General features: G+C 37.1%; 1 long non-coding RNA gene across 1 annotated transcript in view; it reads left to right on the forward strand.

Annotated features, from left to right (window-relative positions):
- LOC122037369 overlaps positions 1-13108 on the forward strand; it is a 58034-nt gene extending 44926 nt beyond the window's left edge. Inside the window, exon 2 of the long non-coding RNA XR_006127635.1 lies at positions 12764-13108. This is a non-coding gene — a long non-coding RNA (uncharacterized LOC122037369). The remainder of the gene's footprint in view (positions 1-12763) is intronic.
- The last annotated feature ends 5 nt before the right edge of the window (positions 13109-13113 follow it).

Consider the following 13113-nt stretch of genomic DNA (forward strand, 5'->3'; position numbering starts at 1 on the left):
ACAGTAATTATATAATAAAATAAATTTCTATTTCAGCGCTTAAATAATTGGGACCCGAATGACGAAATGGAGATACGAAGAATATTTAAAAAGAAATGTGGCGATCACATTAGACATGTATTAAGTCACGCAAAGAGTCGGTGGAAAAACCAAACTTCATCACTGAAGAAAATTGGGAGAGGATCACTCTATTTTGGGCAACGGAGGAAAGTAAACAAAGGAGTGACCTGAATAGAATGAATCAATCTCACAATTCTGGTGACTCAAGTGCTATATATGCGGGAGGCTCCATTAACATAGATGAGCATAGACGGAGAATGGTAATAGTTTCACTCTTTCACAAATTTTTAATATATATCAAATTATTTCGTTATTTGAAATAATGTTTTTTTAGACCAAGGAGACAGGAAAGGAGCCTTCTTTCATTGATGCTTTCACTCGCACTTTTAAAAAAAAAGATAACACATGGAGTGGGGCGAGAGCAAAAGCAGTCAAGGTTGGAATTAATTTTTATTTTACCTTAATATATGGTTTAAATTTAATTATTTACCTACCATTATTGTCTTAATATTATATGTGTTTCTATTATATCTAATCAATATCGTATGTGTTTTACAAAACAGGAAAAATATGATCAACTCGAGCTAGCTCAAACATGCTCACAAGCTGGCATCGATAGTCAGGGGTCTGAGGAGTCTGTTGGCAATAATTTGAGTTTATGGTTAGAGGCCAGTGGAGGACCAAAAGGGGGAAGGATATTGGGGATGGGTTCCTTGAGTAGAACCCAAAGATTAGTTGGAACTTCTTCCTCCACATCAGCACTTACGACCCAAGTAAATACCTTGACTGATGAGGTTAGCCATCTGAAGGAAATAATTTCGCAAAGAGACCAAGAAAGGGTGCAAAGAGACCTAGAACGGGCTAATTTGGAGAAAGATATTAGAGAAATGCGCCGACAACAAGAATTTATTATGCAACACCTTCAGTTGAGCTCCGCTCAATGTCAGAATCCTCCCAATGATGACGATGATGATGCCTACGATGATAACGATGATGGCGGTGATGATTTTTGATAATTTTAATAATGTATGATGATTTTTTTTTCTTATGTTTACTGCTTTACACATTAATCAATGGTTTTTTAACTTTTCAACTCTGCCATTTGTAGGTTAAGTCTGTTGTCTTCTTGCACTGTTCCACTATCAATGTATGAGATGACTTATCTTTGACGTAGACTAATCTATATGATTCTTAGTTGTGTACCAATAACAAAATTAAAGCATAATTAGGCAATATGAATGAAGTCTCTAATACTCTGACTTTATTTTTTTCCTGATTTGATAATGTTGTTTGTGCAGGTCTCAAGTTGGTCTGATCTCAGTGTAGTTGAAGACAGCTGTTCACCTCTTTTCGGTATTCCTAAGTTCTTTAATATGCATTGACTGATCTATATATAAAGTTAGCTTTAAATAATTATGTTATAGTTGTTTAATTATATAAAGTTAACTTTAAATAATTATGTTAAAATTAACTTTAAATAGTTGTTTAATTGTGTTCATTCTTTTTGATAAGTTACTCTTTCTTGTTTTGTCTTCAATGATAATGATGCATAAAAGTTCTGAATTTGATCTATGTATAGTTTCAAAACTATATAGATACATAAAAGTTTTATATTTCATCTAGAATTACATTACACTATTCTAAAATTCTTTACTAGATAACGATGCATCCTCCTACCTTAATATTTTGTAAAGAGTTGTTAAAAATGTGCTAAAGTTATTCATATGAAATTGTCAACTAGTTAACACAATGAAATGAACAATTATTTTAAACATCCTTTAGTTTACATTAAATATCAACCAAAGACAAACCTATAAATTCAGCAAATTAAAATGAAAAATAAAGTTAACTAAGTGAGAAAATTTAAACCCTAATATCATACTTCACAATATCTCTCTCTCTCTTTCTCTATATGATGTGTCAATTATATTAGGTTGTATCGTAGTTACGATACATGTACTTAGCTTCAAAATAATTCTTATAATTTTCTTTACCGTTGTTATGACATAGATGATTCATATCGTTGGTAAATATGACTTTTATTATATTTAGGGCTTTTATTAGAATGTTTAAGGAATTTCATATTTATGTTTTGTTTCCAATTATTCTTTTTACATGGTCATATCGTATAATATTTACAATCTTTCTTGTTAGACATGATCTAGTTTATTTGTTTGTTGTTATGTAGGCAAAAGAGATTTGATGGGGATCAAAGATTTTGTGGCTCATGAAGATGACTATATGTATTCTTAGTGTTGTTGGTTGGATGATGGATTTATAAAACATTGGGTTGTTGAACTTTGTATCATATTTTCTAGTAGCTTGAACAAGATGGATATTGTAAACTTTGTTGCAAACTTTATACTTCTTGAATTATGAGTTGATCGATGTGTTGAATGTTAAATTTGTATGTGTTGAATGTTAAATTAGGATGTGTTGAATGCATATTATTTGTTATTTGAATTTGGTTTGTATGTATTTGGATTGTATTGCAGAAAGAGATTGAAGCTGGAAAAAATTATTTGAAATAGGGACGAATTTGGCAACGAAAATTATTTGTCCCAATTCTATCGTAATTTGGGACAAAATTATTTTCGTCCCAGAATTCGTTCCAGATTTTGGGACGAATTTTGGGACGAATCCACAAAATTCGTCCCAAATTTCGTCCCAGAATCTGGGACGAATTGTGGATTCGTCCCAAAATTCGTCCCAGATTCTGGGACGAATTTTGGGACGAATCCACAAATTTCGTCCCAGAATTTGGGACGAATTCTGGGACGAAAATTTATCTGGTGTGCAATGAACTTGGTAAGTTTTTGTTGCGAAATTCGTTGCCAGTTTTGCAACAAATTTATTATTCGTTGCAAAATTAGGAACAAAGATGGCAACAAAAATAATTTTGTCACCGAATTTGTCCCCAAATTCGTTGCAATATTAGGGACAAACTTGGCAACAAAATATAATTTGTCACCGAATTCGTCCCCAAATTTGTTGCAAAAATCAAGACAATTTTGGCGGATAATTTATGTAAATTCGTCCCTAAATTTGTTCCTAGGTTTGCAACAAAAACAGTTTTTGTTGCAAATTTCTATACTTTTTTGCAACGAATTTGGGGACGAAAATTTTTTTCGTCGCCAAATTCGTCCCCAAATTTGCAACAATCCATAATTCGTTCCAAAAGTTGGCATCAACCATTTTGGGATGAAAAAATTTTCGTCCCAAATTTTGTCGCAAAAATTTTTGCAACGAATTTTTTTTCAAAATTCGTCCCCAATTTTGTCCCGAAATACTTTATTTTTTGTAGTGAAGGTAAGTTCTATAAAACCACAGTTAGACCTACTATATTATATGGAGCTGAATGTTGGCTATGACTCGAGCACATGAGCAGAAGATGAGAGTTGCAGAGATGAGGATATTTATGTGGATGCGTGGTGATACGAGGATGGACAAAATAAGAAATGAGAACATTAGAGAAAAAGTCGGAGTTGCATATATTGAGGAAGAACTCCGAGAGACACGTTTAAGATGGTACGAACATGTACTTAGACGACCAATAAATGCTCCAGTTAGGCGATGCGAAAGTATAATAAACATTCATATCAAACGAGGAAAAAGAAGACCAAAAAAGACTTGGTTAGTAAAAATAAAATAAGATAAAATTTATTTAAATATAAATGATGATATAATAGGAGATAGAGCTCAATGGTGTAAAATAATTTATACAGTCGAACCAACATAGTGGAAAAAGACTTAATTATTATTGTTGTTGTATTAAACACAACAACAATTAACATGCATTATTGGAATGATAAAAGATGCATCACTTTATATTTATATTTTGGTTGGAAGAACACATAAGCTCATCACTTTATGTCAGTCGCCTCGACATTGCTCAGTCTTAGAACAAGCACGTTTGTATGGGTTGACCGGGCTGCCTTCGTGGCAGTTGAAGTAGGTGGTGCTACGACGAGAGCAAGGTATTTGATCGCCTCTGTGAATAGCCCCGTAGCTGATGCCTTCAGCTGGATGTGCAGATCAAGAAAGGATGTGCATCAGTGCATGCATGGCGTAAACATTAGCTAACAATATATATATATATATACAATCAAATATCTTGAGATAGCTAGACATATTCAATGACAAATTAATGTGTACGTATGTTGCAGTACCAGATTTGACCAGCACAAGGGAAGAGGAGAGAAGAAAGGCGACGAAGAGAAGGAGGAGAAAGCAGTGCTGCTTGGAAGCCATTTGGATCGCCAAGGTTTTTTTATTTAATTTGTGCCTTGACGTCGATGATGATCGATCATATTTATAATCTGCGGGTGGACGGATCCTCTTATCCACAAAGATTGAAACGCGCCAACAGACTGGCAATTAATTTTTTAATAAAATTTTAATAAAAAGAAAATGAGCCTGGTTATTTTTTTTTTTAAATATATATATATATATATAATTAATGCACCTATTATATATAACTGCACAAATGCAAAATAATATGGCGAATGATTTTTATATGTTCACGAAGAATTCTAAATTTTATCCTATCTGATGTGATTATAATTGACTACCAAAATAACTTTAAAATCTCCAACAAATATTTTAAAATTATTTAAAATGATGCCCTTTTATTATATTTTTATATGGAATAATCTAATTTTATATGTTCACGAAGGATTCTAAATTTTATCCTATCTGATGTGACTATAATTAACTACCAAAATAACTTTAAAATTTCCAAAAAATATTTTAAAATTATTTAAAATGATACCCTTTTATTTGTTGGTTATAAAAAAAAAGTATGCTCTGTCATCTAACTGCCTAAGGGAGCACAAACATAAAAGGTGTGTATTGAAAGTATATTTCTCAAGCAAGACTTTAAAGTGATTTATAAATTATAAATTTATAATTTTTATATAAAGGTCTGTGTCTAGGCCTAATTTTAATTTTTATTCATTTTTTAAAGAAAATATCCACTTTTAATCTTAAATTACATTAATTTTATTTATTTCAGATAGTTTTATAATTAATAATTATTTTTAATTATGTGTGTTATTTTTTTAAACCTAATAACTCTTTTTGATCTTTCAAAAATATATGTCCTCATATATATAGGTGATTTCATATCTTTTTCATTTTTGGTCGATGTTGTGTATCCGTTTTTTTTTTCTCTCTAGTAAATATTGCGTATCCGTTTATTTTCCTCTTAAGTAAATATGTATCTCTCTTTTTTACTTATGTTTTACTCTCAAATAGTATCTTTTTCTCTCTCATTGATAATATTTCTTCATCATTTCTTTCCCATAAATAATAGGGAATAAGGGTTCCTTATCCCTTAAGGCAAAATAGCATACTATTTTTTTTTTAAAAAAATAATCAATTATTCTTTTTCTATTTTTATTACATAAATAAAAAATGATCATTTCATATATATATATAATCCTGTCCGAGAGTCGAGGCGGTGGACGCTAGAAAAGTGGCGCTCCGGTTGACTATACGTGGATCTCCTGCTGGTTGAGCTTGCAACCACAAACCATCAGTGTCGAGCCAGGGAGGGGTTCCCCGGTGTTGACCCTCTGACGCTCAAATTAGAACACCTGCGGCAAGAAAGCGAAGTAAAGGAGCGGAGCAAGAGAAGCAGCGTAATAGTATCTACAGTAGAACTTACTTACCTTCGTCGAAGCTTGAGGCCCTTTAATTTATATAGGGCTCCGGGGACGTGCATGCACGATTCTCGAGACATGCACGCTTTCTCAAAGCTTACACTGAAAAGACGTGTCAGTAAAGTGTCCCTGACATCATACCTCAACGATCCGAGCATATCTCTGACAAGACAGTGGAAGCTTCCGCCGTACGATCTTCTGCCTGACCATGCCGTCCACCACGCCGCCTGTCAGTGACACTGGTTCCCAGAATGATATGACCACCTGCTCCTTTTGTCTGTTACCGGGTCGAACGAAAGAGTCGCTCAGCCAATCCTCACCTATCCGGACGGTTGTCTCTCCTGGGGACTATGCTCCCTAGGGTTGAGCAGGCTGGCCGCTTGACCAACCTTCCACTGTCCCAACTTCCTTGCCATGCCGACCGGGCAACCATGCCTGCATGTCGTCCGCTCGGTTGTGTCTCCGATGTAAGTCTGAGCGGGCCATCCGCTCAGTGTATGCTTTGCCACCGGTTTTGTTTTTTGAGCGCCGGAAGCTGGTGCGCTGCCGAGTTGTGATGATGTTGCGCCAGATACCCCTCAATCTGATTGGGCGAGTGTGCCATCCGATCGGACAATGACCCGAGATCGCTGACCGCCCTGACTTTGACCTCCATCGTGGCAATGAACCTCTACAGGGCGAGCCCCGCCTTACCATCGGATCAGTCAGCATTTTATACTAGAATTGAGTATATTTTCTATTAAATTGAGTACGATTCTTTTTCCAGATGAGAACTATATTGTATTTTCTTTAAATTGTACTCAATTGGATGGAAAATCTACTAAATTTTATTTAAATGATGCTGCATTTAGGTACAAATAGTTTAAAACAAATATAATTCCTGTTAAATTCAGTACTTTAAACTAGAATCGAATATATTTTCTATTAAATTTAGCTTGATTTTTTTCTGCTTAATATAATTTCTCCTAAATTTAGCATCATTTAAAGAAAATTTAGTATATTTTCCATTCAATTGAGTACCATTTAAAGAAAATTTAGTATATTTTCCATCTAATTGAGATGGAAAAAGAATCGTGCTCAATTTGATCGAAAATATACTAGATTTTAGTTTAATGTACTAAATTTAAAGACTGGTCCTCTCTATCTGGGGACAAAATAGAGGGTCGACCGGCACGCAGGGAGCGGCGTCGCCTCCCCCGATACCGTTCCACCAAGCATTGTTCCAAACGCCTTCAGAAATCACACAAGCAAATTTAAGAGAGGTTCTTCCTCGGATGAAGTCCCATTCGGGACGCGCAGAAAAGCAAAGCGGCCCGATGCCACGCCTCGCCTGAGCTGGTCAACAAGTAGTTTTCTAAAGAGATTATACAGGATCCTTTGCCGAGGCACTATGCCCCCTTGGCGATCGGAGAGTACAATAGTTCAACCGATCCGGACGACCATCTCGGTAAGTTCGACAACGCTGCTACTCTCTATCAATATACTGACGGAGTCAAGTGTCGAGTCTTCCTCACCACTCTGTCCGGCTCGGCACAACGCTGGTTTCAGAAGTTACCGGACGGATCGATCTGGAGCTTTAAAGACTTCCGGACGACCTTCCTTCACCACTTTACAAGCAGCAGGTGCTATCAGAAGACAAGCATCAATTTATTTTCTATGAAGCAGGGCCCAAGGGAGACTCTCCGAGCCTACATCCAGCACTTCAACCAAGTGGCAATGGGCATTCTCTCGATCTCGTCTGAGACCATGATGAACGCGTTCACGCAAGGGCTCGTCGAATGAGACTTCTTCCGCTCGCTCATTAGGAAGCCACCCCGAGACTATGACCACATGCTGAAGAAAGCCAATGAGTACATCAACATGGAGGAAGCTCAGGCAGCAAGAAGAAAGGAAATGCCATCCAAGCCGCCTTTGTCAACCGAACGGAAGGTGACGAGCAGCCATCAGCCTCCTAGAGTGCCTAGAGCCGAAGGAGCGCGACCACACCTTGAGCCGAGGGCACACGTCGCTCAGCACGTGACTGTCAGACAGCCAAAGTCGAAAGGAAAGGTATGGACTCCCATGTTCTGTTCTTTCCACCAATCAGCCACCCACAACACCCGTGACTATCGCGGGTGTTGGTGCGGTTAGCACTAATGGTTTAACTCAGGTTTAGATGAATGAAAAAAATAGGTTAAGTTAGTTTTATTGTTGATCTAACACTCTGATCGAGTGTGCAGGAGAAGTCCAGACAGGTCAACGGGCTGACCGGATGTCTGAAACGAAGCCCAACTAGGTCGATGGATTGACCGGATAACTAACACGAAGTCCAAATGGGTCGACGGGCTGACCGAACATTTGGCACGAAGTCCAGCTAGGTAGACGGGCTGACCGGATAGCTTGCACGAAGTCTAGATGGGTCGAAGGGTTGACCGGACGTCTGGAAGGTAAGTGAAGGTAAGTCATTGGAGGGGAATAACTGTGAGGATGCGTTCCCAGGAAGAGAACTTAGGCGCCGATCTGACTTAGAGCCATTTCGGAACTCTAAGTCGAGATCTTGACTAGATTCCGGTCTCGGGGAGACGGAATCTAATTCATACTCTGTGTTCTGTTAATCATAAATTGTTCTAACATTTTGTTTTGCAGGATATATATATTATTTGTCTCTGTTACGATTTTATCAAGTCTGGGTTTAGCATTATTTATAGGGATCATTGTAAACCTATTGTACAATAACAATCATAAAAATCATGTAATGTGATTCTCTTGTGTAGAGAGAATTCTAATAAAGCTTCGGCTTTTTTGTGGAGTAGGTATGTCGCCGAACCACGGTAACTTTCTTTTCATTCTCTTCTTCTTCCTTCCTTGTGCTTGTTCTCCTTTTGTGTGTCTTTGTTTTGATGCTCTGCATGATCTCTTTTCCCTCTTCCTCTTCTTTCGCGTTAGAGGTAGAGAGGTGTTGTTGCCCCCTTCTTTGTGCAACAATTGGTTCAGAGCTACAGATTTTGGCGAATTTCTTCAATATGTCGGGAACGACTTCTGTGAAGTTTGATATAGTGAAGTTTGACGAAACCGGAAACTTTAGATTATGGCAGAGAAGAGTCAAGGATTTATTGGTGCAACAAGGCATGGTGAAGGCGCTAGGAGAAAGGAAACCGGAAAGCATGGAGAGATCAGATTAAGAAGAACTTTAGGCAAAGGCAGTAACAACAATCAGACTTTGTCTTACAAATGATGTGATGTACCATGTCATGGACGAGGAGTTACCGATGGCAGTTTGGCAAAAGTTGAAAAGTTGGTACATGTCAAAGTCATTAATAAAAAAATTTTATCTTAAACAGAAATTATTCGGACATAGAAAATCGCTCAAGGGTTGTCTTATAACACCAGAGATCAAAGCTCCTCAAAGAACAAGTAAAAAAGTCGTGTCATGAGGAACTAGTCGAGTACTGGTCCGAAGAGAGTCTTGTATATTTGCTGCTTCGAAATTGAAGACCCAAACTGTTGGTGTAATTTTACCAAGGCAGTTGATGTAGGTATTTATCGTCGATCCATAATATTAATTGTTGTTGTAGGTACGGACATATACTTAGACGACCAATAAATACTCCAGTTAGACGATGTAAAATTATGATAAACATACATATCAAACGAGGAAGAGGAAGACCAATAAAGACTTTGTTAGTAACAATAAAACAAAGATAAAATTTATTTAAATATAAATGATGATATAATATGAAATAGAGCTCAATGACGTAAAAAGATTCATACAGCCGACCACACCTAGTGGTAAAAGACTTTATTGTTATTGTATTGAACACAACAACAATTAACATGCATTATTGGAATAATAAAAGATGCATCACTTTATATTTATATTTTGGTTGGAAGAACAAATAGGCTCATCATTTTATGTCGCCTCGACAATCATCAATCTTAGAGCAAGCACGTTTGTAAGGGTTGACCGGGCTGCCTTCGTGGCAGTTCAAGTAGGAGGGGTCTCGACGAGAGCAAGGTGTTTGATCGCCTCTGCTAATAGGCCCGTAGCCGATGCCTTCAGCTGGATGTGCAGATCAAGAAAGGATGTGCATCGTCAGTGCATGCATGGCGTAAACATTAGCTAACAATATATAAATACAATCAAATATCTTGAGATAGCTAGACATATTCAATGACAAATGTGTACGTATGTTGCAGTACCAGATTTGACCAGCACAAGGGAAGAGGAGAGAAGAAAGGCGACGAAGAGAAGGAGGAGAAAACAGTGCTGCTTGGAAGCCATTTGGATCGCCAAGGTTTTTTTATTTAATTTGTGCCTTGACGTCGATGATGATTGGTCATATTTATAATCTACAGGTGCGGGAGGAAATCTTTAAACGCAATGAACGCGCCAACAGACAGGCAATTAATTTAGTTCCCAATTTGGATTTTCATTTTTTTGAATTAAATTTTAATAAAAGAACATTAAGCCTGGCTATTTTTTAATAAATATATATATATATATATAATTAATGCACCTATTATATAGAACTATACAAATGCAAAATAATATGGCGAATGATTTTTATATGTTCATATCTGATGTGATTATAATTGACTACCAAAATAATTTTAAAATTTCCAAAAAATATTTTAAAGTATGTATCTCTCTTTTTTATGTTCAGGAAGGATTCCAAATTTTATCCATTCTTTTTCCTATTAAGAAAATATGTATCTCTCTTTTTGACTAATGTTTTACTCTCAAAAAATATCCTTTTTCTCTCTCATTAATAATATTTCTTCCTCGTTTCTTTTCCATAAATAATAGGGAATAAGAGTTCCTTATCCCTTAGAGGCAAAATAGCATACTATTTATTTTTAAAAAATCAAATTATTCTTTTTCTATTTTTATTACATAAATAAAAAATGATCATTTTTAATGATCCTGTTCGAGAGTCGAGGCGGTGGGCGCTAGGGACGTGGCGCTCCGGTTGACTGTACGTGGACCTCCTATTGGTTGAGCTTGCAATCACAAACCGTCAGTGTCGAGCCAGGAAGGGATTCCCCCGCGTTGGCCCTCCGATGTTCAAGTCAGATCATCGGCGACAAGAAAGTGAAGTAAAGGAGCGGAGCAAGAGAGGCAACGTAACAGTATCTATAGTAGAACTTACTTACCTTCGTCGAAGTTTGAGGTTCTTTATATAGGGCCCCAGGGATGTGCGTGCACGCTTCTCGAGATGTGCACGCTTCTCAAAACTTACTCTGAAAAGACGTGTCAGTAAAATGTCCCTAACACCATACCTCAATGACCCGAATATATCTCTGAAAAGATAGTGGAAGCTTCCGTCGTACGATCTTCTATCTGACCATGCCGTCCACCACGCCGCCTGTCGGTGGCACTGGTTCTTAGAAGGATATCACCACCTGCTCCTTTTGTCTGTTACCTGACTGAACGGAAGAGTCGCTGGGCCAATCCTCACCTATCCGGACGGCTGACTATGCTCCCTAGGGTTGAGCGGGCTGCCCGCTCGACCAACCTTCCACTGTCCCAACTCCCTTGTCATGTCGACCGGCCAGCCTTGCCTGCATGTCGTCCGCTCGGTTGTGTCTCTGATGTAAGTCTGAGCAGGCCATCCGATCGGTGTATGCTTTGCCACCAATTTTGTTTTCTGGGCACCGGAAGCTCGGTGCGCTGTCGAGTTGTGATGATGTTGCATCAGATACCCCTCAGTCCGATCGGGCGAGTGTGACATCCGATCGGACAATGACTCGAGATCACTGACCGCCTTGATTTTGACCTCCATTGTGGCAATGAGCCTCTACGGGGCGGGCCTCGCCTTACCACCGGATCAGTTAGCACTTTATACTAGAATCGACTATATTTTCTATTAAATTGACTACGATTCTTTTTCCAGATAGAAACTATACTAGATTTTTTTAAATGGTACTAAATTGGATGGAAAATCTATTAGATTTTCTTTAAATGATGCTGCATTTAGGTATAAATAGTTTAAAACAAATATAATTCCTATTAAATTCAGTACTTTAAAATAGAATCGAGTATATTTTCTATTAAATTGAGCATGACTTTTTTCTACTTAATATAATTTCTCCTAAATTCAGTATCATTTAAAGAAAATTTAATATATTTTCTATCCAATTGAGTACTATTTAAAGAAAATTTAGTATATTTTTCATCTAATTGAGATGGAAAAAGAATCGTGCTCAATTTGATAGAAAATATACTAGATTCAAATTTAATATACTAAAATTAAGAAGAATTATATTCATATTTAGATTTTTTATACTTAAAAATATCAATGTAGGACCGATGTTTTGTATGTGTTAGGCCCAATTCCATCCGACACAGGTGTGTCCATATTGCAAGGCAAAATTGTGGGATATGTTGTAGGCCAAGATGATACCCAGGAGTGCTTGCATCAGGTTGTGCGCTTACGATGACAGCATCGAGTGTTTTGTACGTCTCAATGGGCACATGTTAGGTGCATGCACTCTGCTGCCACTATCTGACTCTGAGGAGGCATCAGATATTGACTGATGTTTAAAAAAAATGAGTAAAATTTTGTTTGAGGTTAGTTCTCTTGATCTTTTCTGTTTGATCCCTCCATGGTGATTTTAGCTGAATAAATTAACAAAATCCCTAAAACTTGCTGTTTTTCAGTAGTGTGTTTTCGTTGTCTAATCGCTTGAGTAAGGAAGCAGAAGGATAACCCATGGATTCCCTCCCATTTTATCCCGTCACAATAAGTGAAATCATGCTAAAGTTTGTTTGGATGAATCTAATTTGCTATATGTTAATTCAAATTACTGTAATTAGATCAGATATCTGTTTAACTGAGTTGTATTGCTCAAAATGATCATTTGCAAAATCCAACAGCAATTGTAGCTCAATTGCATTTTTTACATTTCTAGAATCGCATGAATCTATTCTAATGAGTTTATAGCAAAATGGCATGTTGGTTGGCATTTGAAGGCTGTTAACCACATGCCATGAAATGGTTGCATGCTCTCTTTCCAGGTCCTTCTGTTCAATCACTGTTTAGCATGACAAAGATCTGCAGTTTTTTTGCAGAACAGAAAAGAGGATCGATACAAAACTTCTCATTTTCGAAGCTGTGTCAACTGATAGCTGCCCTCTTATTCTAGTTCAAGTCTCTCTATTTGTGCACAGAATTTCAGTCGGTGAGAAGGCACAGAAAATTGCTCAAGGGCTGTCTTATAAGTTATAACGCCAGAGAACAAGTAAAAAAGTCGCGTCATGAGGAACTAGTTGAGTACTGGTCCGAAGAGTCTTGTATATTTGCTGCTTCAAAATTAAGACCAAAACTGTTGGTGTAATTTTGCCAAGGCAGTTGGTGTAAGTATTTATCATCGATCCATGAAATTTTAAGTTCCTTTTCTTGCTAGAGCT

Source organism: Zingiber officinale, unplaced genomic scaffold (genome assembly GCF_018446385.1).
Source record: "Zingiber officinale cultivar Zhangliang unplaced genomic scaffold, Zo_v1.1 ctg30, whole genome shotgun sequence".
NCBI lineage: Eukaryota > Viridiplantae > Streptophyta > Magnoliopsida > Zingiberales > Zingiberaceae > Zingiber > Zingiber officinale.